This window comes from Kogia breviceps, chromosome 13, assembly GCF_026419965.1.
Source record: "Kogia breviceps isolate mKogBre1 chromosome 13, mKogBre1 haplotype 1, whole genome shotgun sequence".
NCBI classification, from domain to species: Eukaryota; Metazoa; Chordata; class Mammalia; order Artiodactyla; family Physeteridae; genus Kogia; species Kogia breviceps.
In genome coordinates, this window is record NC_081322.1 from 52,454,096 (window position 1) to 52,459,246 (window position 5,151).

The 5,151-nt window shown below is 39.4% G+C and overlaps 1 pseudogene; it reads right to left on the reverse strand.

Annotated features, from left to right (window-relative positions):
• Positions 1–3,188: 3,188 nt before the first annotated feature.
• On the reverse strand, positions 3,189–3,491 carry LOC131767698 (large ribosomal subunit protein P1 pseudogene; annotated as a pseudogene).
• Positions 3,492–5,151: the final 1,660 nt, after the last annotated feature.

The window sequence follows — 5,151 nt, forward strand, 5'->3', positions numbered from 1 at the left end:
TCCATAGAGGAAGGGTTTACTCGCTTCGATCCTTGGTGTTCAGTAGAAAGAAGCGTAGATAGAGTTCAGGTAACACAGACACTTTTAAAAGAGTAACTTGACTCTTCACAATTTAATGTAGTGGCATAGAGTGGGAAAAAAAAGGAAAGTAATTTGGAGTTTTTCAAAAGGAATTATTCAACTTCCAAAAGTACCTTCTGACTGCTCAAAATATATCTCACAAAACACAGCTGCTTTTCAAAATTACTGTCAGGGGCAAGACAGAGGTGTTTGTTTTCCTAGATCTAGAGGTAGAAAGTAAAAAGGCAAAGAGTAGGAACTCGGTTTTTCATTTGAGGGGGAAAAAAAAAAAAGGAGTTTGATCATGAAAGCGGGATCTGTTTTCCCTAGACCCTTGATAATTTCTCTCAGCTTTGGCTTGACTTTTTTTTGTTGTGGTGGTGGTACGCGGGCCTCTCACTGTTGTGGCCTCTCCCGTTGTGGGGCACGGGCTCCGGACACGCAGACTCAGTGGTCATGGCTCACGGGCCCAGCCGATCCGCGGCATCTGGGATCTTCCTGGACCGGGGCACGAACCCGTGTCCCCTGCATCGGCAGGCGGATTCTCAACCACTGCACCACCAGGGAAGCCCCTGGCTTGATTTTTATAATGAATAGTTTAAACCCAAATTACAAGTTTAAATTGAGAGTTCTTAATCTAAAATCCTTTTATTCCTAGCAAGAAATAATTTCAGGGATTCATGTGCTGTTGAAATTATTAGCCATATATTTTATTAAGATTAATCACAGCCACTATTAAAAGAGAGGTAATAATATATGATTTTCTCTGCTAAGATCAGCTGGTGAAACTGTAGTTCTCACAGGGTTGCAATATTCTTGCTAATTATCTAATCATCGAGACAAAGATGTACAGAACCAGGCAGGTTGAGACAGGCCGGATTCCCAATCAAAGTAAGAGCTTTGTAGACAGTATGACCTATTTATCATAAAATATGATGAGTTATTCAAACTGCTGCCAGTTTTGAGAGCCAGTACTATTATTTCTCTGCTTGAATAACTGCTGTTACTTGAAATGCAGACAACAAACATCATTCTCAAGGATGGGAAATGATATTCATGAGTTTTTTCCTATAATCCTTTCTTTCATTACCCTCTAGTTGCTTATATCAACACATTTATTACTGTCATTGAGTTAATCCTCACATTTCATGAACACTCAAGTATTATGTGCATAGATGAATAAAACAAGATACTACTAAATCAGATGTTGTCATGTGAACACACTTATTCAGTGACATAAACTAACTCCTTTGTTTCTAATTGACCTCACTTTAGGTATGTATAGTTCACATTGCATCCTAATAGTGAATGGATTTCTGGACAGATCTCTGAATCTCTCATAGTCTTAGTATTACTTCAGAGCTTCTTTTTTGTCTCATGGGAACAAAACTTTGTTGGTGAAGTGATTCTCAAACAGTAGTGTACGTACAAATAGCCTGAGAAGTGTGTCAACATGCAGATTCCAAGGCCCCTATGCTGATTCAATAGATCTGTGTAGGGGCCCAGGAGCTGGTTATCTTTGCACACATCCCAGGTATTTCTGATACAGGTAGCTCACAGTATCTTTTTTTTTCTTTTTTTTTTTTTTTTTGCTGTACCATGCACCTTGCAGGATCTTAGTTCCCCAACCAGAGATGGTACCTGTGCCCCCTGCAGTGGAAGCATGGAGTCTTAACCACTGGACCACCAGGGAAGTCCCTCACAGACAATATATTGATTAACCCTGAACTAGTGTCAGTCCTGGGTGAAGAATTATTGGGTTTATTTCTTTACTATTTGATTTCCTGGAACTTATTACACCATTTTAAGCTTTGGCTTATTTTTTCCCACAAAATGGAAATTAGGTGAAATTCCTGTCTCAGGGGAGTCTTCTGAATTTACTATTTGTGAAATGTTTAGAGGTCCTGAGTTTGAATAGGTTGTGAAAATTTTCCTAGTGCTGCAGGTTCACACTGTGGTATCTGTCTTGTGCCTGTGAAAACTTCAGTTTGATTGTCATTTATGGAAGATAGTTTAAGAGGATCCTCCTGTTAAAAGCAGCATGGTATCAGGAAGAACACTGGAATAGGAATTAGAGCATCTGGCTATGTTTCAATTGTGACTTTAGCTATAGCTAGTTTGTTTTTACATTTAGAAATAGGGAAAATATAAATCTACTTTGACTAAAGGATCCTTGAAAATACCAAAGAAGATAACATACATACAAGTAATTTATAAACTCAAATTTGCTATATAGTTCCAATAATGACACAAGAATACCGAACACAGGAAGAATCACCTTATTTAAGACTTTATTTAGGGAGTCTATACTTTTTAAGGTCTTGCTGGACAGAGTGAAGTCTTATAGGGAACATGTGGGAGCTCTTGGTTTGGAAAAAGCTTCTCATAAACAATCAGAAAGTAATTGAATGTGTGGGAGATTGAGAAGTGTATTCCTCTGAGTATTTCCAGGAATAGACTCACGTAATGTTTATATACTTAGTGGGAGAGTGTTATTGGGAAGCTGGACTGTGATATGAGATCGTGACCTTCAGCTGGGAAAAACAAGAGGTAAGTTGAAGTCTATGACATTAAACTTTGCTTTCTCTTTCCTGGGCCTCAGGCACGATGTAACTCCAGCTTCTTCTTTTAATCTACCTGTGCTCTATAGCACAGGTTAGTTTGCATGCCCCCCCAATTCACACGTTGAAGCCTAACCCTGAGTGTGATGGTATTAGGAGGTGGGGCTGCTGGGAGGTGATTAGGTAATGAAGGTGGCGCCCCCATGAATGGAATAAAGGCCTGTAGAAAAGGTACCCTAGAGAGAGCTCCCTTCCCCTACTTCTGTCCTGTGAGAACACAGCAATAATGCAGCTGTCTGTGAACAAGGAGGCGAGTCCTCACCAGACACTGAATCTATTGGTGACTTGGTCGTGGACTTCTCAGCCTCCAGAACTATGAGAAATAAATTTCTGTTGCTTGTAAACCACCCAGTCTATGGTATTCGTTTTTTTTCTTTTTTTTTTTTTTTTTTAAGGATTTGACACATTTTATTTGAATTTGTAGCAATATACCAAGTTGTTTTGCTGCATAAATATTTTGGCTTCTTTCAATTCGTTTTTCTCTTTTCCAAAAGGGGTTTTAAAACTTCACATTTCACGTATGAATCTCTCCTTATCATTTTTAGCTGGGGCAGCAGTGGTGAAGGGGGCAGGACCTCCTGCTGGTGCAGCACCAGCCGCTGGAGCAGGTCCACCAGTCCTGACATGGCAGATGAGGCTCCCGATGTTGACATTGGCCAGAGGCTTTGCAAACAAGCCTGCCCAGAAAGGTGCAGCATTTATACCGGCTGCTTTAATGAGGGCATTGATCTTATCCTCTGTGACTGTCACCTCATCGTAGTGCAGGATGAGGGCTGAGTAGATGCAGGTGAGCTCGGAGATGGAGGCCATGGTGCGGGTGAGGGCTGGGCAAGGGCTGCTGGGTGCAGTGCTAGTCGCCAGATGAAGTGAGGGCCTCACCCCAACGTGGCCTTACCTTCCTCAGAGGAACAGAGAGCCTTAGCGGCAGCTGAGGAAAGGGTAGTCTGTGGTATTCTGTTACAGCAGTCAGAACAGACTAAGACAACCTCCTTGATAGTAATGCATGTTCCTTAGGAGAATGGCCTCTGGAATAGCAGGGAATTCATATTTCACTGTGAGCTGCCAGCCATACCATAATTTTAACATATAGAACCTGTGGCAGAAGTATCAGTAACAATGACCTCATTGCGCACACATGGAAACAGCATCTTTGGATAATTTCAAGTTATTCAAATAAGCCTTGAAAGCAGAGAGAAATTGATTGTAATAACCAGAAATATAAAACCTACTGAGTATAAAATTTCATTCCTAGAAAGAAGGAAGATAAAAATATGAGGGGTAAATCTTTATCAATTTTGCTTTTGCCTTCAAGAACTAAAACTTGTGGTACTTTGCACCATTATGATGATTTTACAGTCATCTAAAACATTTAAGTCTTTGCTTTTAGTGAAAAATTTGAATTGGGATGTTGATCTACCTTAATTTATTTATGGTGCAGATTCACATTATGTTTAAGAAATACATGCTAAATTTTAGTTAAATTCAGGTTTAGCAGATCTGTACACCAGATGATGAGCTTGTACACAGAATTCACTTGGATTTTTCTTTTAAGAAATAAAAATGACAATTTGCTAAAAGACATGCAGAATTATCAAATAAGACAGATGGTCTTTGATGCAGTTTTCTTTGGATGAAACGTAACCACCATGACAGTCAATGGTGTGTGCTGAGACAGTTTGGGAAGTGTTGTCCAACCACATGTGAAAATAAGCTTGGCATCCCAGACATGGAGATCCATCTTTCAGTGGAGAAATACTCTCCTTCCTGTAGAACTGTTGCCTAATTCTTGCCATCTTATCTTTATTAGCCTGAACAGAGCTTGAGGTTTAATTTTCAACCAATCTTTGATTACTCTTAAGTGTTCCTTTTCTGGAATAGGCTTAAAGGTATATTATGGGGTGAAAGTACTCCATCATTGTAAATCAAACCACTAGCTTTCTAAAACTGCTTGATTTTATTTTTCTGCACTTAATTTTTAAAGAGAAAAGGCATATAATGACAATGCAATCTCAGATGGTGAATATTCTTTTTTTTTTTTGCCCACGTGGCATGCAGGATCTTAGTTCTCTGACCAGGGATTGAACCTGTGCCCCATGCCCCCTGCAGTGGAGGCACAGAGTTTTAACTACTGGACCACCAGGGAAGTCCCAGGTGGTGAATATTTTTTAAAAAGTAATTTCCTGGGCATATTCTTGAGTCACTTGCAGATCCAGCCCACCTCCTTCAACTAAGAAAATGACATTAAAATTATTGCAAGAGACTATTGTTATTTGACATAGTTCAAAATCAGGAATCATTGTGAAAAGTTTGTCTTTAATTTCTCGAATCTTTGAAACCAAGGGCCTTGTCTCCCATTTACCCCATCTTTTCTTTTTTTTTTTTCTTTTTTTATTATGTACCCAAATATTTATTTATCTTAGTGGATTTTTGAAAGAATAAAATACATTTCCGGCCTTTAAGAAATGTAGAT